The 24,380-nt window shown below is 36.1% G+C and overlaps 2 long non-coding RNA genes across 8 annotated transcripts in view; one reads left to right on the top strand and one right to left on the bottom strand.

The window, feature by feature from the left end:
• The window catches only part of LOC138392863 (uncharacterized), a 52,302-nt gene extending 29,648 nt beyond the window's left edge, over window positions 1-22,654 (top strand). For 2 of the 7 annotated variants that reach the window (XR_011235086.1, XR_011235091.1), the window contains 4 exons: window positions 14,089-14,165; window positions 16,346-16,430; window positions 17,822-17,960; window positions 21,131-21,520. This is a non-coding gene — a long non-coding RNA (uncharacterized lncRNA). Of the gene's footprint in view, window positions 1-14,085; window positions 14,166-16,345; window positions 16,431-17,821; window positions 17,961-21,130; window positions 21,521-22,594 lie in introns of those variants that run through there. The other 5 variants (XR_011235087.1, XR_011235089.1, XR_011235088.1 and 2 more) reach the window with 5 other exon arrangements.
• The window catches only part of LOC138392864 (uncharacterized), a 57,272-nt gene continuing 40,855 nt past the window's right edge, over window positions 7,964-24,380 (bottom strand). The window contains exons 4-5 of the long non-coding RNA XR_011235093.1: window positions 18,857-18,944; window positions 7,964-8,103 (exon numbers count right to left, since the gene is read on the bottom strand). This is a non-coding gene — a long non-coding RNA (uncharacterized lncRNA). The remainder of the gene's footprint in view (window positions 8,104-18,856; window positions 18,945-24,380) is intronic.

Genomic DNA, 24,380 nt, shown 5'->3' with positions numbered 1-24,380 from the left:
TCTCTTTTAGTATAAAAATAAAATACTCTTGGAAGTTAATATTTCTGTGAATTATATCTAAAATGTGATTACTGGCCCATTCTTGGTGAAGTCTATGTTTTCAAAACACAGGGTATGAAATTTGTCAGATTTTTAAACACAAGCTTTGAGGTTTTAATAACTTTAAAAATTAAATGGTCATAGCAGTTTTAATGTGAATGTCGCATGGTTATTGGACTCCATAGATTCCCTTAAATAATACAATTTATTAAATATATTCTCCTAATGCTATGACAGTGACTAATCTATCATTAAACCATAATTTCATTATTACCTGGTTTTTATACAATTATGTTGCATCTGGGTTTTCCCTCCTATTACAATAGGAAATACTACAATAAAACATTTTTGTCCATATAAGTATTTTGCTTTCTTTTAGATTACTCAGGATTATTTTTGTATTTCCAGAAGCGTTACTAATGCATTAAATGTAAACATTTTCAATAATTTCTGACAGTGTGTATGCAATTAGTAGTTTCTCTACTTCTTTCCCTTTATTGATTACCACGTTTTAAAATTCATTGAATAGATGTGAAATGGTAGATGCAGTTTTTGTTTTAATTTTAATTTCTTTAATTATGAACTTTGAACATTTTAAAAGAAGCCTACTAGCTTCTCTTCTGTGGATTGTAAATTTTACATCCTTTTCCCGTTTATCTATTGGAAATCCATTAGTTGTTTTAGGTAATAGTCCTGAGAATCTCTCAAATTGAATGTGGTAAACTTCTCATTCATTCTGTACGTACATACTAATATGTGCCAGACCCTGTTATAGGTTGAACAAAACATCATGATGTAATTGCAAACTCCTCGAGCTAAAAGGACTCTTAGATGGTGTTTTCATTTTTCACCTAAGAAAACTGAGATCCCATCCCAAATTACATGATCAGTAATTAACCTTAGGGAATTGTGGCCGAACTGGAATTAAAGCTCTGTAGGCATCATTGCCTCCATAGTCTTCCATGTATCTCCTCTTTGCTCTTCCAGATATGATACCAGATTTCTTCCCACTGCCCCTGCTGCTTCTGCTATACTTGTGGATTCCTGTGGCCTAAGCAAATCAGCCTAATCCTAGTCTTTTGGTTTAAAGAGCCCATTGGTTTTTACCATTCCTTTGGCCGCAGTGATTGGTTTGGGAATGACAAGTCAGCCAAGTTGATCCAGTTAGATGGTAGCCTTGAATTTTCATTACCATTAAGTGCTAATAAGTATTTTTAAAAATGTTTACATGTTTTTACCTTTTAATTTGAATTATCTAGTTATATAGTTTCCAAACATGAGATTTTAAAAACCATCTTTTTGTCATTAATTTCTAATTTTATCCCATTTTTGTAAGAGAATACAGTCTGTCTGGTATTGATCCTCTCAAGTGTTTTGAGGCACGCTTTTTCTATTATACGACCAGTGTGTGTACGTGCTGTATGCTCATGAAAATAATAGGTATTCTTAGTTTTTTTCCTGGGATCTTCAATATGTCTACTTATATTGTTCTCTTCTTGATGAATTGATGTTAAAATTCTCAACTACACTTGAATTTTTACACATGTATTTGTGGTATTTATTCCTGACGTATATTGAAGCCTTCTTGTTTGCTGTGGATGTGTTCATCATGATGATACATTTTTATTATATCAGTATATAATATCTGAATTTGTCCTTTATGATATTTTTTGCCTTAAATTTTATTATGATTGCTACTGTAGCTTTATTTTTATTCATAGTCATCTGATGTATCCTTTCTTAAATATGTCTCTTTTAGGGACTATATTGCTTTATCATTTTTTAACCCACTATAAAATCTTTGGCCTAATTTGTTTTCAAATTGGCAAGTTCAACTCACTTACATGATTGTAATTTTTTTTTTTTTTTTTTTTTTTTTGAGACAGGGTCTTGCTCTGTCTCCCAGGCTAGAGTGCCATGGCATCATCATAGCTCACAGCAACCTCAAACTCCTGGGCTCAAGTGATCCTCCTGCCTCAGCCTCTGGAGTAGCTGGCACTATAGATTCCTGCCACCTTGCCCAGCTAATTTTTCTATTTTTTGTAGAGATGGGGTCTCGTTCTAAATCAAGCTGGTCATGAACTCCTGGCCTGAAATGATCCTCCTGCCTCGGCCCCTGTTGTAATCACTCTAATTGGGCTTACTTTTGGTCCTTTTCCCCCTTTCCTGCCTTTCATTGGATAGGTTGAGTTTTTTTTTTCTATTATTGTTCTTACGCTGGTTGTCCTTTAGACCTATTCCTGTTTATTTCTGCATATTGATTACACTTAAAGTAGCTTTTTCTTCCCCCACATATGACAAATACTCTAGCGCACTCTTATGTTCTCTGGGTGTGTGTCCTGACTTCCCGTCCCCAATGAATGTATTGCTAGTATTTTAGGTCAGAGTTTTTTTCGATATCAAGGCATTTGTCTTCTTTTACTTTGTCTCTCCCTTTTTCTTTTTCTTTTCAATATTCCTCCAAGATTGTGCTTAGTGGGCTTTTTATGACATTCTGAGGCTTTGTGTTCTTGGGAATATTTTTGCCGAACCTATTGGAATGATATTTTGTCTGGATGTAAAATTCTAAATGTAAAGTTCTTTTAATTCAAGACTTTTAAAATAGAGGTAACAATCCCTTACCTGGAATTCCAAAATCAAAAAAAGATCCGAAAACCAAAGGGCTTCTTGTAACTCATTTGGCAACAAAACCCAACAAGCTGACAGGAGGCTATTTATGGCTCATTTGGCAGAAGAACCCAACCTGAACTGACATGAGGGTATTTATGGCTTTAATTCATCTCATTTAGTGTGAGTATTTACAGATTTTGCTTCAAAATATTAATGAGTTCAATTATGGGTTAGTGCCTTAGACACTGCTCTGGATGTTACATACTATGTGATATATACCATATTACTTTTGTAAAATCTGAAAAATTCTTGTCTTAGTCTGTTTTGCCTGTCTGTAACAGAACACCACAGACTGGGCAGTTTATAATGAATCAGAAGTTTATTGGCTCACAGTTCTGGAGGATAGGAAGTCCAAGAGCGAGAGGCTGGTATCTCGCTGGGCAGAGAAAGCGAGGCAGTGGGGGAACTCGCCCCTTTATAATGAACCCTTCCTGATGGACGCACTCTCAGTGCAGGGCCAGCATGAATCCGTCCGTGAGGGCTGATCCTTAGTCCCAATACTGTTGCATTGGACATTGAGTTTCCAACACATGCTTTTTAGAGGATACATTCAAGCTATAGCAATTTTAAATTCTGAAAAAACCCTTGCCTCAAGAAGTACGGATTGTGAATTTGGGTTACTCCATCTTGTATCCAGTGTTACTTACTGCGATATATATTAATCTCATTCTTTTGCTTTGATGTTGGTCTATTCTTTTCTTTCAGTGTTTTCGAATTTTTTCTGTGGTGAACTTAAATTTTCTAGGAATAGTTTCCTCTGTTATTTGGCTCTTTGAGCCCTTATAATATTGACTTCTTTTATCTTTAATTCTGGGAAAGTTACCCTCATTATTTCTTGAAATGCTTTATTTCTTCCTTCCTGAAACTCCAATTATCTGGATATTGTCTCTTTTTCATGCTCAATATTTCTACTTGATTCTTTTTCGTTGTTTCTTGTCTTCATTTCGTAGTGCTTACATCTCTCATTGACTTCTTAGGGCTGTAGTCTTGGATCCTCCATTCCAATAATTCTACTTCAGATGGCATAAATTGTTTAGTGTGTTGTCTTTCTTTTACAGTAGTTTTATGCTCCAGATGTATCTATTTGTCTATGTCCCTTGGGGTGGGTATTAGTTACTTACTCTAATGCCTATTGGAATTTGTGTCAGTCCAGGTGAGTTTAAGGAGAGGAAGGGCCTGAGTCTCAGGTCAGCCAGCCACCTGGCACCGCTGAAGTGCTGTTGAGTCTCCTCTTGGCTGATGCTGCATCAGGCAACTTCTGATTAGGGTTTGCTTCTTACACTCTCAGAATGAGTAATATCGGGAAGAGGTAGTGTCCTTAGATCATAACTCCCTCTCAGCTCCATACCCCTGGCCCTTGCTGTGGGAGCCCGAGTGGGGGCAGGAAGGGTGAGCGCCGAGCTCGTACCCGGCACTGTACCTGTTTCCACAGCTTTCCCCCACAGGGCTTTTGTGTTGTCTGGAGTTTATCTTGCTGCCAAAGACATCTAGGCTGTTGCTGCTAATTTCTGTGGTGAAGGGACAATCGAGGAGGGGCAAGGGCAGAATTCAAAAGAGCTTTTAGCTAATCTGTCTTTTAACTCCGACCTCTGCTGCCCTTTGCTTCTGGTCACCAGTTTCCTCTCAGATAAGTTCAGTACAGCTTCTGGTATCTCCAGCAGTTTCTGTTTGTTTTTGTTGCTGCTGCTGTTACTGTTCCTGGAATCTGGATTTACTTCCATGTTTTTTCCTTCCCAGGGTTGATTCTGTTGGGACAAGAAGCCTGTGACAGTTTGCAATCTTGATAGGAATTGGATGACCTCATTTGGGCCAATAAGGATAGTTACACAAAGATTTCCTCAAAAACATGAAAATCTTTAGTTAAAAAGTGTATGCAAACAAAATATATACAAACTAAATGAAAATAATCATGTACGGGTTCCTGTTATCTATTGCCATATAACCAACTATCTTAGAACTTAGTGGTTATAACGAGCAATTCTTTTATTAAAAATTTACCTCTCATTTTTGAAAGTCAGGAATTTGGGCAGGTATTGGCACATCTTGTTTTATTTATTCATGTTTTTTTTTTTTGAAACAGAGTCTCACTGTGTTGCCCAGGCTAGAGTGCCGTGGCATCAGCCTAGCTCACAGCAACCTCAGACTCCTAGGCTCAAGGGATACTACTGCCTCACCTCCCGAGTATACGGGACTACAGGCATGCGCCACCATGCCCGGCTAATTTTTTCTATTTTGAGTTGTTTGGCTAATTTCTTTCTATTTTTAGTAGAAATGGGGTCTCGCTCTTGCTCAGGCTCGTCTTGAACTCCTGAGCTGAAGCAGTCCTCCCGCCTTGGTCTCTCATGGTGCTAGGATTACAGGAGTGAGCCACCGCACCCAGCCAAAGCGAGTCTTTTCTTAGCAAACATGAGGTTGTTGCAATTTTTAGTTACTTAGAATGTGACATCAGATAAAGTAATCAATAATATTTAAAAGAAAAGATTTAATTCCTTTTGAAACTTTTATACAAAAAAATAAAACTTATGTAATGATGCACACCAGTAAACAGGTATAAGCCACCACCCAACACAGATGTCCTAGTGGTGGACAGTTGAGTAGTTTCTAGTTTTTTTGTTACAAACTATGCTGTAAATTCTTGTACCTATATCTTAGTACCCCCCTGACTTTTAGTATCCTTGTTTCTCTAACATACATCTAGAAGTAGAATTCTCAGTTGTGAGATGTGGGCATGATCAATTGTGCAAGATAGTGCCACATTATTTTCCAAAGTGATAATTGCTCCCACATCACTGTGGTGTAAGTTCCACTTTCACATCTTCATCAATGCTTGATTTTTTCCGACATTTAAATTTTTGCTAATCTGATGGGTAAAATGGGATTTCATGGACTTGTTCTTTTCTGATTGCTAAGAGGTTAGGCATTTCTTTATGTGCTTAATTGCTTGGTATGGTTTCTTCTGTGAAAGACGTGCTTGTTCATGTCTTTTGCACATTTTTCTGTTTTTTCATAAGCCTCCCTTTATGTTCTGAAAACAAATTCTTTGTTGATTATATGTGTTAAAATATACTTAACTAACATCTTCTTGGTGTATGTTTTTGTGTTTAAGAATGTTTTCTTACACTCAGCAATAAAGATTTCATCCAGATTTACTGGTAAAAGTTGAAAAATCTTGCCTTTTACATAGAAGCCTAGAATTGATTTTTGAAGAAGGGATTTAATTGCATTTATTTTCTATATGGAGAACCCTCTGTTCCACAACTACTTACTAAGTAGTCTTTCCTTTCACCACTGATATGCAGTATATAATAGTGTATCAGGCTCCCATACATGATGCGTTCGATTATAGATTGTATTAGCCCACTGGTTCATCATCGTGCCAACTCCACAGTGTCTTCTGCAGTTTGCTTTAGTGTCCTGATACCTGGGAAGGCAGGTCCCATTCTTTTTGTTCTTCTTTTGTAATGTTTTGGCCATTCTTAAAATTTATATGGCCACTTTGTATAAATATTTATACAGAATATAAATATTATTTATATTTATATATTTACATGGAATGGCCATATAAATTTTCAAATTAGTTTGTTAAGTTTTCCAAAAGCCCTGTTGGACTTTGGATTAGACTTGCACTAAATCTATAGATATGAGTCTTCCTATTTATGAAGCTAGTGTATGTCTTCATTGTTTAGTTATTTCCATAAAGGCTTTTAAAAAACTTTGTATTAATGAAAACTTTTAAACATATTCAAAAGTAGACAGTAGTATAATGAGCCCAATGTATCCATCTCTCAGCTTCAAAAATTTCAATTCTTATCTTTACCTTAGTCTATCCACTCTCTTCCTTTCCTCTATTATTTTGAAGGCAAATCTGAGGCATATCAGTTTATCCATAATTATTTCAATATGTATCCCTAAAAAAGACTAAACCACAACACCATTATGATATAAATTGATAATTTAAAAGGGTTTATTTACACATAAATGTACATAGTGTAAACAAATGTATTGTGAAGCAAATATTACTCAAGGTAAGAAATAGGACATTGTCAGCACCCCAGAAGCCTCCTGTGTCCTTTCCAATTACATACATTCCTGTTCCAACATCTGGTGGAATTGCTACCCTGATTTTTATGGTAATTACTTCCTTCCATGATTTTTACCATCTATATATGTATCCCTAAAGAATACAGTTTAGCTTGCCTATTTTGACTTTAAATGGAGTCATAACTGGAGGTGATCCTTCGTGTTTTCTTCTTTAATTCAATATTATATTTATTTATAAGATTGATCCATATTCATGTAGGCAGCTAAATTTCATGTTCATTTTTCTTTATTGTCTTGTTGTATGGCTGTACCATGATAGATTTATCCATTATAGTTTTTTATAATCTGTGTTGATACCCAATGCGACCATTAAGAACATTGCTCTTTTATGCATTTGTGTGTGTGTAGCCTGGTGAACATGTGCATGAGTTTCCCTAGGGCCGTGCCCCCTACGACCAGGTGGCAGAATAGCGCCGCCCACCACCCAGTCTGTGGGAAAAAAATGTCCTCCATTAAACTTAGGAACTGGGGGGGCTGCATGGCAGGAGATGAGCGACTTCATCATCTATGTTTACAGCCATTCCTCATGGCTCCCCACACCCCCCCCTCTGAAAAATTATCTTCCATGAACCCGGTCTCTGGTGCCAAAAAGGGTTGGGGACCCCTGCTCTAGGGTATATACCTAGGAGTGAAATTGCTCTAATGTCTAAAGAGTTCACCTTGACCATGCAAGAGCAAATTGTTTCAAAGTTGATGTTATTCTTTGACATTCTCACCAGCAGTTTGAGTGTTCCATTATTTCGTATCTTCAGACTTTAAAATCTTTAGCAATTGGGGAAGAATGTAGTAGTGGTTCTTTAAGTTTAGCCTTGGCCGGGCGCGGTGGCTCACGCCTGTAATCCTAGCACTCTGGGAGGCCGAGGTGGGCGGATCGTTTGAGCTCAGGAGTTCGAGACCAGCCTGAGCAAGAGCGAGACCCCATCTCTACTAAAATAGAAAGAAATTATATGGACAGCTAAAAATATATATAGAAAAAATTAGCCGGGCATGGTGGCACATGCCTGTAATCCCAGCTACTCGGGAGGCTGAGACAGGAGGATCGCTTGAGCTCAGGAGTTTGAGGTTGCTGTGAGCTAGGCTGACGCCACGGCACTCACTCTAGCCTGGGCAACAGAGTGAGACTCTGTCTCAAAAAAAAAAAAAAAAAGTTTAGCCTTGTATTGTCTTACATTTTAATATGAGAGTGAACAGGCTGGTCTGAAGGTAGTCAGTTATCTCGATTGATAGTTCACCATCAGTTATAGACTGAACACCTTGTTCTGCTCTTTCCCCTCTTCTCACTACTGCACTTGTCTTAAAAAAAAGAAAAAGAAAAAGAAAAACCAAAAGAGAGAGTGAACAGTAAGCCTGACTTGTTTGACTAACACGTTGTGAACCTCAAGATTATACACACAAATTAGAGATTTCTTAAACTAAAATTCTCCAGTTGAAATCTTCCACACTTTTGTTCATATTCCATTTATATTATAACATAAAATCAGTTCTTTCAAGGTATAGAAAAAGGCACATTTAGATAAATTGAAGCAGATTAATTTAAGACATTAGATAACATTTTTGTTTTTATGTTTACTTTCCTGTATGGCTAGGCATGAATCTAATTTGGCACATTCTCCTTATTCTGTTCCTAGTAACTCTTGTAGAAATCACATAGTAGCCACCAGGCATCTTTGTCACTCTATGTACTAATCATTATTACAGCTTAATTTTTTAAAAGATGAAAAATAAAAATGGAAGTTCTTGTTGGCTCATGCCTGTAATCCTAGCAATCTGGGAGGCAGAGGCAGGCAGATTGTTTGGGCTTAGGAGGTGGAGACCAGCCTGAGCAAGAGCAAGACCCCATCTCTACTAAAAATAGAAAGAAATTATATGGACAGCTAAAATATATATATATATATATATATTACTATATATATATGCCACGCATGGTGGCACATGCCTGTAGTCCCAGCTACTCGGGAGGCTCAGGCAGGAGGATCGCTCAAGCCCAGGAGTTTGAGGTTGCTGTGAGCTAGGCTGATGCCAGGGCACTCTAGCCCAGGCAACAGAGTGAGACTCTGTCAAAAAAAAAAAAAAAAAAAAAAAGAAAGAAAAAGGAAGTTCTAGTATTTTCCTGTAACTTCCCAGTAGATCATTTTGATCCTCCCTCAGGAGAGCATATCCCACATTGCAAACCGTCAATGACAGAAGTCAGAAGTTTAGAGCACCCAGCCCCAAATCTTTAATTTTATAGCTTAAGTAAAATAATTTTTAGAGACTCCGACATCCTTCTTTTCACTCAACTAGCTTACTTTATAGCCTACTTTAATTAGGAGGAACATAATGCTGTATTTAAGCCTAATGAAACAGATATCAGCAATATATGTTGAGTAGGGTAAGCATATAGTTTATCACCAAATCACTAGACTTTTGAGGATGAAAGAGAGTAATAGTAATGTTAATCATTCACCACAGCAATAGGTATAAATCTGGACTGTCCCGGGCAAATCCATGATATATAGCCACCATCATGTTGCATGAGTGTAGTTAAAACTAATATCTTGCACCTTCATGTCATGAGGTAGAATAAAGTAATGTTCCATTTATTTTAGGTAGAGCAAAGTTTTAATTTCTCCTTTGTTGAAATGAGGAAAATAGTTTTTAAATGCCTCTCATAAGTTTTCTCATTCTGTCTTTTTCCACCAAGGGAATCTTGGTCAGATGACAATCAGAAAAGATGGTTTAATCTATATAAGAACACCCTGCAAATTATAAAGTGTTCTAGTAACATAAGTTACATTCCATTATCAAGCCAGGAGGCAATGGAATAGGAAAGCTGAAGTTTATTTCTGCTTTTCTGACTTTGGTCTTAACTTTAAGGTTTCATTCTTTGAGTGGTCTTAGGTAATCCCCCAAGATGGATTCCCAAGTCCAAAGTGAAATACTTGATTAATATATGTTCCTTTCTACTAACATGAATGATAAAAAGTAAATTGTTTTAACAAATTCTTCTATTGTTAAATTGTTTTTTTAAAAACCTCAGTTATCCACAAAGAATTAACAGATTCATAACTAGATTTTCATGTACTTAAATTTCTTATGTATTAATACTTTGCTTAAACAATTTATACATTTAGTACTATATGATAATTCTTAAGGGCTTTATTGCAATCGTACCAATGGTATAACCTGCTTATTTAGGAAGAATAAATTATTTTTAAAAGTACAAGATGTAGATGTAACAATTTTTATAATCATACTTTTGGCTATAAAACAATATCTATTTTAAGTTGGGATTACATTTTAGTCCCTGTCTCATTAAATTAACTAGTTATGCATGAAAGCCAGTATAGTGTAGCATAGTATTTCTAAATTTCAGCTATTCATGTACCATCTTCACAATTTACCATAGCTCTATGTTACCTATAAGAAAGAAATATTACTTCCCATAAATAAAAGATATACATAAGAATACACTAAATTAAATACGTAACTGTTAAAGGTTAATGTTATTAATATTTATACATACCTCCCAAAATTATCTCAAGTACTTCTAGTGTGTATCTGCCACACTTTCCAAAATACTAGTGTTAGCACATAGTAACTACACAGACTGGATTCAAATCCTAATTCTTGTTAACTGTGACTTGGTGCAATGAGTTTCTTAGATTCCGTTTTCTCATCTGTGAAGTCAAGTTGATGGTTTTACTCTCATAGCCTTCATTATTGTACGGGCTAAATAATGCCAGTGAAGAGTGCCTGTCACATAGTAAGAGCGCAATAATTGCTGGTCCTTATTATTGTTTTATTATCTTAATCCTCAGATATCTTTGTTATCTGACAGTAGTCATCCTAAACAAAATACATCACCCAAGAAAGACGGTTTAAAAAATGGTGATATAAATGTAGACTTTGATCAACTGAAAGTTGATGCTAAAAGTTAGTATAAAAATATATTATCTTTCATAGTTGCCAGAAAACAGTCAAGGTTTAAAATATCTCCAGTGTTTATTCATTAAGTCAAAATAAATATTTTTAATTGACTACAATGGCATCATTCTGATTGTGAATGTTAAGTATGTTCTTATTTTTGCTTGACTTGTCTTTAAAGTCACCTAATATATCCGATAATGCTGAATAATAATATGGCCTTTATTCTGCTTCATGTTTCCAATTTGAAAACTTTCTTTCTTGTGTCTAATTGTATCTCTGTAAATTGTGTACATTTTTTTAGTTTTCTCCTCTAAGAAAAGAGATTATGGTCATTCCAAAAAGATCATTAATTTTAATGATATAAAGAGCTGCAGCACTACTTAGTCCTTTTAAAGAAGTTTTCTCTTATTCTGTATATAAAGATGTCTTTTTTCCAGTAAATAACAATTGAAAAATCAGAATAGTGACAGTTTTAATAAACTGAGAATCAATATTAATTAAAGGGAAACTAGGAAGCAGATCACTCAAACTGAAAAGAATTTTTTATTTTGGGACTGCTGAAATCCCTTCTCACAGAAGCTTTATGCTTGGTTCTCTTATTTTGCTTAATATTCATCTTTAGGTTTGTTTCTAAAACAAGTAATTATCATAGTGATTCATCATGCTTTTTAGATAACTTTTCAGAGGGTTAAACATTGTAGGTAATTCATAGCTCATTGTTTTCAATTTATGAGACTGTAGAAATTACCAAGAAATGAGTGAAGACTGGTTTGATGCTAAAGAAAACCTGACAGGAGGTGACTTCTCAGGAAGGAAAGAAAATCAAATCGAACAAGATAGATGGAATCTGAAGTTTACACTAGGTTGGTTTAACAATTTACTGAGGAATCCTAACCTATTTGTAAAATAATACTTACCTGCTTCTGTGTTGTGTTGGGTGTCTGAGCTGTTTTAATATTTTATTCCTGTTGGTGGCTTTTCTTTATACAAAACGAGAAATTGGCCAGTTGGAGGTCAACTTTTTAAAGAACGGAAAATTGCTAAAAGCTTAAACCCAAGATTTAGTTAGCAAGTAGATAAGCTGCATTCTTTTCCACTGAGCCCTCACTGGACACTTTTCAGGTGCGGTTACCTGGGGAACAAAACCAACTTCTCTGCTTTCCTCAGGTAACCAGTACTAATCTATCAAATCGGTATTAGTGATGGAAACTATTTGCTTTCCCTCACTTTAATAATTTCATCTATTTCAGGAGTATTTTCATCTTTAGATAGTCCTTAAATGCTTATAATAGTTAGAATAATCACAGGCACTAGAGAAAATTCTATCATTTCTTGTGATAGTTATGCTACCTCTCTTTATTTTTATCTGTATGTTTCTGTGGGTTTTAAATCTTCCGTATTAGCGATGGTTTTATTTTTTACTGCTTGTATAAATAATGGCTTATTAAGATTTTTAAATAAAATATGAAAATATAAGAAAATTAAAATTACCTGAAGTTTCTCCAACCTTCACTAACCACTATGAATATTTTAGTGAGCATTTCAATGCATTTCTTTATGCATATATTAATACATATACACAACTTAAAATATTATATCATCTGATTTAATTGTAACTTTTTTTTCTTTCCTTGCATTATTTTCCACCATATCACTTGTCACAATACTGTGTGTTTTGCTTACTTGATGCTTGATTGATTACTGGGTTCACTGCCTTCCCACCCTTACATACTAGCTCAGCAAGATTAGGGATTTTTGTTCACTGCCAAGTACAGCATGCAGCCCATGGGGTATCCAGTAGATATTTTGTATCGAATTAGTGAAGGGTTAGGTGATGGGTGTAATGTATACCTTCTGACTCCTTTGCTGTACTATAGCTCTTTACTTCTTTTTCACTGCAATATAAAAATGTAAAGTTAGGTAGTTTCAGTGTTTTCTCTGTAGAATACATTTATAATCCAAAGAGATTAACAAATTAAATGAAGTAAGTTAATGAAGAAGGTTAGGTATTGATTACCTAAAGATGAAAGACTCTGCCTGAATTCTAGCACCAATACTTAACAGATTTGTGACCTAAACTCCATGACCTCAGTATCATCATCTGTAAAATGGAAATAATAATAATAATAATAATAGCTCCGTCACGGGGTGGTTGGGAGAATCATGTGAGGTGATGAGTATATAAAGTGCTTAGCATGCTGCCTGGAGCAGAGCATTCAATAAGTGCTAGGCTACTCTTGTTACTATTACTACTTAATGAACACAATAAAATTTACAAATCTCCCATTATTATTTAAAAATTATTAAAACATAAGTAAAAGTACTCATGGATTCATTCAACAATATTTGTGTACTCCCTCTGTGCCAGGTATAGGATTTGCTAGTAATTCAAATCTCAATTTAGTGAATCTTTGATTTCAGACCAGGTTCCCTTCACAATATTGACTATGAGATGACAGCCTAAGAATTTTGAAATTTTGTCAAGCAAGAAAAAAACTATCTATAATCCTAGTATTTGTGGTTTCCAAAATCATGCTGTCTAACTCAAGTAATTTGTGTTTTTTTCTTATGTGCTCTTAACATTATCACAAGCTATATAATACCTGCTGTTGATATTTGTCTGATTGAAAGGTTTCCTTGGTACATTATTTCCCCAACAAAGGAATGTGTGTAAAGAGGTCTCTGAAACCACTAGCTCTAGCGAGCACTAACACTAAGGAGTTAAGATCCTGTGTACATCCAGTGTTCTCATAGCACTTCTCTGAACCAGGGACAAATGACAGACTTTTTTAGTCGTGATGTACAGTCAGCCCATGGGTTCTGTATTCATGGATTCAACCAACTTTCTTGTCATTATTTCCTAAACAACGCAGCATAACAACTATTTACATAGAATTTACATTGTATTAGGTATTGTGAGTAATCTAGAGATAATTTAAGGTATATAGGAGGATGTGTGTGGATTACATGCAAATACTATGCCATTTTATATAAGGGATTTGAGTATCCTCAGATCTTGGTATCCACAGGGAGTCCTAGAACCAGTCCCCCAGGGATACCAAAGGACAGCTGTAACTGATTACTCCGTTTAGATGTAATTTATTCATTTGAGCTATGAGAGACTTAATATCAACTAATCCATACCCATTTATTTTTCAAGATGATATGATTAAGGCCCGGAAATCTTAACACTGTACTCCAGGCTTTTGGTCTTCAGTCTGGTCATGCTGATATTTGTTGATAACTTTTTGATAAGCTTTGTGATAGTAAAAAGAAACCATGAAATATTTAGCAAGTTTTCATTTTCTCTTAAACATCCCAATACAATGACGATCATTTCTGTGGTATATTCTGTTTTTCTACAAGCAGAAATGTATGCTGAACACTTACGAAGAGATAAAGGTTATTTGGTACATGTTGGTGGTCTCTCCCCTTCAGTATCTGAGGTATGCCAAGATTTCTTTTTGAACTTCATATTATTTCTCTTTTTTTAGGCTGATTGAAGGTCTCGTTTCCAGAAATACCTAGTTTCTGAAATTTCAATTTATGATTCTTCTACTAATTACAGGTGTGTTTCCCAAATTCAGTCCAATGTGCATTACTGTGTGCCTGCTGCTCACTAGAGGTTCTGTACCAGACATCAGCCACAGTGGGGGTAAAGTCAAAGGCCATTCCCACAGGAGGGTCCCAGGCTAGTATAGGGGGCCATGTAGACAAATAGTTGCAGTCATTATAGACAAATAGCTGCAGTCATTAGTTCGTGCTGTTCTTAATCAGATCTTTCTTGGATTATACTTTGTAGCTTGTTATTAGTGGTATGTAGCAGACTTACTGACTTCCGTGTACTTTATCTTGTTACGCACTGTTTCACAGGGAATGTAGAGTGCCTTAGTTAAGGAGAACGGGCTCCAGAAAGAGATAACTTTGGCTCAATTCCCAGGTCTGTCAGCAACTTGATGAATAAATTTGGGCAATTTACTTAACCTTTTTGTACCTCAGCCTCCTCTTTGTCTATAAAGTGAGGTTGATAGTACTGTCATAGCGATGTTGTGAAACTACTATGAGTTAAGTATGTAAAGCACTAGGAGTAAAGCCTGGCACATAGTAGATGCTCAGAAAATTGTATTCTATTATTTCTGAGTTTAATTACTTTTTAGATGACACTTTTATACTTTTTAGGCAGATAGCTACATCATCTGTATATAATCTCTTCCAATCTGTCTGTTGCTACTTTCTATTTTGTGACATTGTCAGATCATTCAAATCACAATGGTGACAGAAATACCTTTACTCTCTGCTGATAAAAAATGATGGCTGTTCATTTCAGATATGAAAATCTTTATCAATTAAGAGAAAATCCTGTTTGTAGTTGGGGTTGAAATTTGTTAAAAAAAATAGGTGTTTAATTTTATTTAATGGAGTCACCTAAGAGTATATGCTTTCTAAATTTTACTCATTGATGAACTACAGTTCATTAAAGTAGTATTATAATCCTAGTAGTATTACCTGATGTGAAAGATTCTTTTAGCATCTTGTTGAATCCTTAAAACAAACTGTGGGGTTTTCTTTTCTTAACTATTATACATACTGTGTGGAAATTTAGAAAATACAATTAAATGAAAAATACAAGGAGGTTATAAAAAATTATCCATAGTCCCATCACTTGAAAACAACCACTTTTCAGATTTGGTTTGTATCCTTCCACTGACACTCTCTAGGTCTGGTGCTTTTATAGGAATAGCTCTTGCCTGACTTTCTCAATTATATGGTTAAAATTCTGATTCGATGTTTCAACTTTTTTTGTTTTTTTGGTCTAAATATTTCCCCACAACAAGGCCATAAAGATATTCTCTTAAATATTCTGGTAAATGTTTTAAATTTTGACTTTCACATTGCAAGCCTTTGAGTCATCTGGAGGTTATGTTTGAACATGGGAATTAATTTTAACTTTTTTTAGTATAAATAGTCCCCAGATTGCTAATCTCTGCAACTTTATCATATATCAGCTTTGTAAATGTTTTACATTAAATTTTAATATAAAATTAATAGGAGATAATTCATGAGAAATGCTTAGTATCTTTTATTTCTCATCTTTAATTTGGTTTTTATTTAGTTATCCTAAATAAACATTCTTCCTGATTTCAAGCTAAGTATATCAACCTTTTGTTTTGTTTTGTTTTGTTTTTTTGACAGAGTCTCACTCTGTTGCCCGGGCTAGAGTACCGTGGCGTCAGCCTAGCTCACAGCAACCTCAAATTCCTGGGCTCAAGCAATCCTCCTGTCTCAGCCTCCCGAGTAGCTGGGACTACAGGCATGTGCCACCATGCCAGGCTAATTTTTTCTATATATATATTTTTAGCTGCCCATATAATTTCTTTCTATTTTTAGTAGAGACAGGATCTCATTCAGGCTGCTCTCGAACTCCTGACCTTGAGCGATCCACCTGCCTTGGCCTCCCAGGTGCTAGGATTACAGACGTGAGCTACCTCGCCCGGCTTAGTATATCAACCTTTATAAGAGCATTTATTATTGTGAAAACTATATTTGAGCCAGTGATTACAAAATTAAGTTTGAGGTAATTTAAAGTCAATGAAAAACCTTTTGGTTTTCTGCTTTTCTATTTTAGATATGCATCTCTTGCTTTCCAAAAAAACGAAACAAGAAACAGTGATATAAAGATGGCTGTGAAAGAAATAAATGCTGCCAAAAAGGTGGGGGACTGCTGCTTTCCAGTCTTTTTTTTCTTCTTTATTCTTGAATAGTGCTACTCTACAAGTAACTAATTACTATACTTTCATCACTTTTTATAGCTAATGTTATCTCATAATTATTAAAACCATAAAAGGTAGTCATTTTATTTTTTTATGCCCTCATCTGTACCTCACTGAGGTTTTAAACACGATGTGGAAAATGATGGAAGTTTGCTCTGCCTCCTGCTCATCCTGTGACTCTGGGAGAGCTACCTCACTCTCTGAGCTTTTTGTCTTAAAATGAGGATAATAGTTCTTACCTCAAATATTTAGAAGTTTAAATGAGCTTAATATGGAAAAATTCTCAGTACAATGTACTGAGGATGTACTCAGTAAGTACAGCTATTATCATTGCTGTTACATACCAGTAATTTGGCTTTTTCTTGGAGAGCTCATTTTTTCTGTGGTTTCAACTATCACTTTAAACTATCACATTCCAATCTTTTCACTTATTTATTGAACAAAGAGTTATTACATACCAACTGTGTACATTATTCTAGGAACTGGGAAAGCAACAGTGAACAAAATAGACAAACATCTGTGCTTTTATATGAAGCTTAAATCTAGTGGGAGAGATAATGGCAATAAGTAAAATGTAATATTCTGGTGTGACAGAGCTAATATTTTATGTATTTTGCCCTGACTTTTCATCTAGGATTTAAAGTCTGAGCCCTTCCTTTGTTGAATTTTTACAGGATTTACAGTGGTTTCGCACCATTTATAGTCTACTTGCATGGTTAATAGTAACTAATTGATCATTTTAATTTTATCTTTCACAAGTGAAGGAAGCTGCACTTTATATTACTAGTTCCCCCCCCCCCATAACCTGTGATACAATTCTGGGCATGTAGTTTGTGTTCATTACATACGGTATTTAGTAAATAAAATAAAGAATATTTATAATTACTCTTCAGACCAGCCTTTATCAGGTGGGTTGATTAAAAGAATTAAGCTTTAATACCCTAACCCCAAAACATTCATTTTATTTAATGGGTTAACCCCTCTCCTTGGCATCTAGAATGGGTCTGATTACGTCCTGTCTTTGGGAGGGTTGAGAAAATAGTTACACCATTTGCTGTGTTCTGGGGTTCAGAGGAAGAATCCCAGTTGAGAAAGGCTGATTTAGACATAGTCTCATAGACTTTATCATTACTATAAAAAATTATGTTGGACATGTTTTCTTAATACATAGCCCTGAACACCGCTGAAGTAAATTTACTTGGTATAAATAATCTTAAAGTAAAATTTTCAGAGCAGTTTTTTTATTTATAATTTTAAAATTTATTTTAATTGAATAAGCTGGATTATCACTATGTAATGGTGTAAAGAAAACTTTTAAAATGCTTATTTAGGGTGTCAAGAATTGTAAACAAATTGAATCTGCTAAATTATTACCTGATGCACCTGTTAGATTCATACCTCCAAATACTCTGAACTTGCGTTCACCGAGATCATGAAGTGACTGGCTGAACTACATCCAGAAGTCAGCAGGTAAGAACTAAAATTATATTTTAATTGGTTTTAAGCTTTTTATGTAAAAGCATAGTTCCATTCAATAACTTAGCTATAGTCAGATTGTGTTACTTTGGAAAAGACAAATGCTCATGTATGTTTTCACTTTGCCTAGAGACCATATTATAGAAGCTCTTCAGGAAGTAAGAATAAATCCTAAAGGGTTTCTGAATGGCTTATCTGTTAATAGTATTGTGGAAATGACTTCAGCTGTTCTGAAAAACTCTTGTTTTTATTCCTAACTGGAAGCAGAGATCATACAACATATTCTTTTTATTTAAATATTACTTTAAAATTTTAAGCTATTGGTTTCATTTTTCACATAAAATGAATATTAAATTACAAATAATAAAATATAAAATTTAAAAACAAACATATTACTATTAATATAAAACCATTTACCCCAAAATTGCTTGGTTTAACATTCGTCATCTCACAGTTTGCAGATTAAGATTCAAGGCTGGCTTAGCTGGGTAGTTTGCGTTCAGAGTCTTTCATGTTGCAGTAAAGAAGTTGGCCTGGACCGTAGTATCCAGAGGCCACACTGAGCCTGGAGGGTCTCCTAAGATGGCTCATTCACATGGCTGTTGGCAAGAGGCCTCAATGCCTTACTGCATGGGCCTTTCCACAGGACTCCTTGAATCCTTTTACATTGTGGCAGCTGGCCTCCCCTGAGCAAGAGAGCAAGGGGGAAGCTGCTCTGACCCACCCTCAGGAGTCACAATCCATCATTTTGCCACATTCTATTAGATGAAGGTCACTACATGCAACTCATACTCAAGAGGAGGGAAATTTAACCCCACCTCTTAAAGAAAGGCATATCAAAGAATTTGTTTATATATTTTAAAATGACCACCAGTGAACATATACAATACCTTTTTACAACACAGGCGAGACTTCTGTTTCCAGTTATAGGTGTGTAGATGACTCAAGCCAACCGTCCACTGAGAACAACTAGAAAACCTGAATAAATATTAAAAAAAAAATCTGCTTGAAGGCACTGATGAGCTATCTAGGTAATGATGAATTACTGGATCAGGGTACAAAGAGGAGTCTCAAAGTATGCCCAGTGTTTGGGGGTACTTTCCCCCCAGTATTATTTGCAGAGGGGAAGCTAGGAGGGCATGGGCCATTTTCATAGCATTGCAGCCAGGGGGATGGGTGTTGAGCCTAAGAATACTGAGTTATAGAAATGCCCCCTGTATTTCTGGAGACAAGATTTGACTTCCGAAGTCAAATAAGGCTTTGCCTTAAAGAAAAAATAAATGTGTTAGTTCAAAAATTAAAAAAGAGAAAAAAGAAGAAAAAAGAAAAAAAGGGGGGCGGTAAACTTTCACTTTAAGCAAGAGCTCTCTGCTTGGCTCAAGCCAGCAGCTTTAAGCTTGGGAACCGCTGCTTTCTAATGTAAACGATTCCCAGAAGCATGATCCACCCTTGAGAGAGGTTGATAAGAAGAAGAAAAACAAAAACTTAAAAAAAAACCAAACTAAGATCTTAGAAAAGATGATCAAGTTATTGCTCAAATTCAACAGTGCTATATTAGAGCATAAGAGAAAATAGCTTCTCCTAAACAGTCTGTGTTTTCTTGTGTAAAATGTTAAAGAAAATGTTAATAAAACTTATGCAGATTTCATAAGTTTTATTATGAAACTCATCAACTACAAGATGTTGTGCAAAAAACGGTTAGTCCGCCTGACTTGAAAAATTTAATGTTACATATATTGGCTTTTAATAATGTTAATTCAAAGTGTTAGCGGCTTTTACATCCGCCGCTCAATATTGGCAAACTTTTATTAATGACCAAAGACCTCAATTAGAAATTAAGTTAAATGGCAAACCTTTTGTTAGACTTACAGATACTGGAGCTGATGTTACAATTATTTCTAAAAGTTTTTGGCCAAAAGCTTGGCCTTTACAACAAGTTCCTACTGTTCTTACCGGAATAAGAATGATGACTGACATATTTCAAAGTGGACAAATTTTAAATTGTTCAGGCCCTGATGGACAGACAGCCACTTTAAAACCTTATGTGGCTAACATCACTATTAATTTGTGAGGCGGAGATTTGTTACAGCAGTGGGGAGCATACATCAATATACCTAATACATCTGCTAAACAGATTATGCTAAATATGAATTATAACCCTTGTTTTGGTTTGGGTAAAAGGAGCCAAGGGGCTAAGACTTTCGAGGCACCAAAGGCACATACTTTCGCGGCCACTGCTACTGAAAAGCACCATTCTGCTCTGGCTTTAAATTGGATATCACAAAAGCCTATGTGGACAGCAGTGGCCGCTAAAACAAAAAAAAAAAAAAAAAAAAAAAAATTGGGTGCTCTTCAAATATTAGTAAAAGAACAATTACAAGCAGGACATATAGAGGAGTCCACTAGTCCGTGAAATTCTCCTATATTATTAAAAAAGAAATCTGGCAAATGACAAATGTTAACTGATTTAAGAAAAGTCAATGCAATTATACAATCAATAATCAAGCCAAACATATTGTTTCTCATTGTCCCACTTGTCAATTAATCAGCCTAATTTTTCTGCAGGAGTTAATCCTCGAGGTCTCTCACCAAATAAATTATGACAAATGGATGTTACACATATTCCTGAATTTGGCAAGTTAGATGTTGTACATGTTACTGTAGATACTTATTCCGGTCTTATTATGGCTACTCCATCCTCTGGAGAAACTGTTAGACATATATTCCCACACTTACACTCCTGTTTTATATACATGGGAGTCCCAGCCACCATTAAAACTGACAATGGCCCTGCTTACACTAGTCATTCCTTTACGGCTTTTTGTATTAAATGGGACATCAAACACATTACTTGCATTCCTTATAATCCTCAAGGACAAGGCATTATAGAACGTACAATCAAACTTTAAAAAAACATGTTATTAAAACAAAAAGGGGGAGGTACACAGTCTCCCAAAGATAGAATAAATCAAGCCTCATTTACCTAAAATTTTTTGAATATTCATAAGGAAGATAAATTAACAGCAATAGAAAAGCATTGGAATAGGAGTCCACAATCAGACTCTTTACCTCACCAGCCTATCTGGTGGAAAGATGATGTAGAAAATAAATGGAAAAACGTATAGGCAAAGGTGTGGGGGAGAGTTTTTCTTGTGTTTTGACAGATGACAGACCAACAGTCTGGATTCCAAACAGAAGAATCAAACCCAGAGTGGAAACTCGAGGGGAAAAAGCGGAAGACACGTCAGGCACAGACCATGACGTGGGGACAGCTGAAGAGAACATACGAAGAAGCAGATGGGATATTGAACTGGACATCTGTACCTAAAACATCTGTAAATCTTTTTATTGCCGTGATCTGCATGGTGAGCATGGTGGTAAGAGTGTCTGGCAACCAGCCACATCACTATTGAGCATTCTAAAATTGCACCCACAGATATACCCCTTTGTAAGAAAGTAATAATTTCTGACCCTAAAACTTGGGTACAATGGGACAATTGTAGAGCTCACACGGGGCGCATTCTTGCTGGGTCCACATCTTATGGTGTTGTCCTAGACTGAAGTCCCTATGGCCATCCTGCCTTCGCTCACAATTTTAAAAAGCTTCATTGGAATAAAACTGCCACTTCGATGTCTGTAAAAATTACATGGCTCAATGATGGTATGAGCTCTCCAGCTCCTCATATTTTAGATGGCCCTATTCATGATCAGTTGTGGAAAATATCAGCTGCTTTGCACCCTTTGCAGGCCTGGATTAGCACACACACTCTGGATACAAACAATAGCCGAGAATGGACTTTGAATTTAAATTCTACTCATTATATTCAAGTTTGTGTTAGACTGCCTTACTTATTTATGATTGGACATGCTGTTTATAACGAACCTTCTTTCCTAGTGACCTGTGACAACTGTTCTCATTATACCTGTATTAACAATTCTATGAAGTTCAATCCTTATAAAGAAACACTTTATATTCTCAAAGCCAGAACAGGACTGTGGTTACCTGTTAAAATGAATAGAGTATGGCAAGAAACACCAGCAATGTTCTAACCACATTCTTAAACGTACAAAAAGATTTATTGGTCTCTTAATAGCAGCTATTTTGGGAATCATTGCTGTCACTGCTTCTGTGGCCACCGCAGGTGTGGCTCTGCATCAGACCGTTCAGACCACTGAATTTGTTCAAAATTGGCACCACGATTTAAATCAATTATGGTCTACCCAAAATCAAATTGATTCTAAATTAGCTATTCAAGTTGCTGACTTACCACAAGCAGTCACCTTGTTGGGAGACCAGGTTAGAAGTCTACAAAAGCAACTTAGACTTCATTGCAATTGGAATATCACTCAATTTTGTGTTACATCTCATCAAACTCGGTTTCCTTGGGAAAACATCAGAAAACGTCTACTTAACCAAGCAAATCTGACTGAAGAGATTGGAAACTTACAACAAGAAATATTAAGTACCTTCAGTCACAAACTTAAATTGCTCTCTGAAGCTGGCATTATTAATGACATCTCTTCTGGTTTAGAGTCAGCTGATCCACTTTATCATCTTAAGATCTATGGGAGTTCCACTGTTGTAACTTTTGGCATTATTTTAATCCTTTGCTTGTGTTTATTTATAGTCTGGAGAAAACTCCAAAGACGACAAGAATCCGGAGACCAACGCCTCACTGTGATGGCTGTCCAACTCCATCAACTTTCTTAAAAAAAGGGGGAGATGTTGAGCCTAAGAATACTGAGTTATAGAAATGCCCTCTGTATTTCTGGAGACAAGATTTGATTTCAGAAGTCAAATAAGGCTTTGCCTTAAAGAAAAGATAAATCTGTTAGTTGAAAAGCTGCCTCTTCTCAGGAGGGCATCTCGCTGGTCAGTAGAAGCTGCACTTCAAAGAGACAGCTGTAAACTGGGCCTTTGGTTCTCACCTGTTTTGAAAGACAAGGCAGGCCTCCCTTAGAACCAAAGGTTGCCAGAGCTGACCGGTGGACCCCCTGGAGATGAGAGCTGATCATATAGATATGCTAATGTCCAAGCCGGGCCCAGATGGAACCATGCGGTCCATGTAATTAACACAAAGCAAAGCCCATGTTGACTTCTGGGATCATCTCTGTCTCCAAGAACACAATCACTGGAGCCAAGATGTCCCTGTTTTTTGCTAAAGTAATAGCCTTATCATAAAACTTACAAGTTTGCCCCAAGATGATTTTATAACTCATTGTTCCCCCAGTTAGAGTTAGTTAAGAGATCTGTAGTAGCCTTTTAGGAGACTTTGACCCCAAAACTGCCTGTTAGTATGCAAATCCTGTTGCCCTTGGCAACGGGAGCCTGTATGTACCCTATAAAATACCTGTGTGGAGTTTCAGTTGGGGAGATATTTTATGCGGGTAAAATATTTCCATCTGGGTACCCTCCTTTATCTATTTTCATAAACTTTTACTTTATAAACTATATCTTTGGCTCTGTGTATTATTATTGCCATTACTTTATCTTTTATTTCTGTTTACTACTATATTTTTCATCCTTTGCGATGACCCCTGCCTGAGAGACCTGATCTGAAGAAAAAAACCTCTTTGCAGGGAGCCTAGCTAACTCCCTGCAAACTGGAGTAGTCAACTTAGAGACCATGATCGAAATAAAGAGAAAAAAATACCTCTTTGTGCGGAGCGTAGCTAACTCCCCGCAGATGGGGTCTTGGTAAATTCTCAGCATGGGAGTTCGGACCCCAGTGGGCTGTACTTGAGGAGAACAAGTTTGAACCCTAGAAATACATGTTCCCCAGAAGGGCTGTAACTCAGCTTCAGAAATTAGTCCCTAAATCAGATTGAGATGATCTTGGGTTATAAGTTCTGCCAGGCACCTGGAAGAAATGAAAGTAAGACTTCTCTGGAAGAAAATAATATCATTTTAGGCCTCCAATTATTTATGCCAACAATTTAGTATTTGTTAGCTTATTTTATAAATAAGAACATACAGTCAAAATCATGGCCAGTGGGCACCGTGGCTCACACCTGTAATCCCAGCACTTCAGAAAGCTGAGGCAGAAGGATCACTAGAGGCCAGGAGTTTTGAGACCAGCATGGGCAATGTAGACAGACTCCATCTCTACAACAAATGAGGAAGACATTTCAAAAGCTCAGGGAAAGCTAGGCCCCCACACCAGTTAGCCCAGCTGTGGCTGCAAAGGACAAGTTCTTCAAAGAAATGCAAAGTGCCACTCCAGTGAACACATGAATGACAAAAAAGCAAAACAGCTTTATTGCTGATACAGAGAAAGTTTGTGTGCTCTGGATACATCACCCCAGCTACAACACTCCCTTAAGCCAAAATCTAATTTAAAGCAGGCTCCTCTCTTCAATTCCATGAAGACTGAGAGAGGTGAGGAAGCTGAAGAAGAAAAGGATGAAGCTAGC

This window comes from Eulemur rufifrons, chromosome 10, assembly GCF_041146395.1.
Source record: "Eulemur rufifrons isolate Redbay chromosome 10, OSU_ERuf_1, whole genome shotgun sequence".
In the NCBI taxonomy this organism is placed as follows: domain Eukaryota; kingdom Metazoa; phylum Chordata; class Mammalia; order Primates; family Lemuridae; genus Eulemur; species Eulemur rufifrons.
The sequence above is the reverse complement of the archived record's forward strand: the minus strand, read 5'-3'. Positions and strand labels throughout refer to the sequence as shown.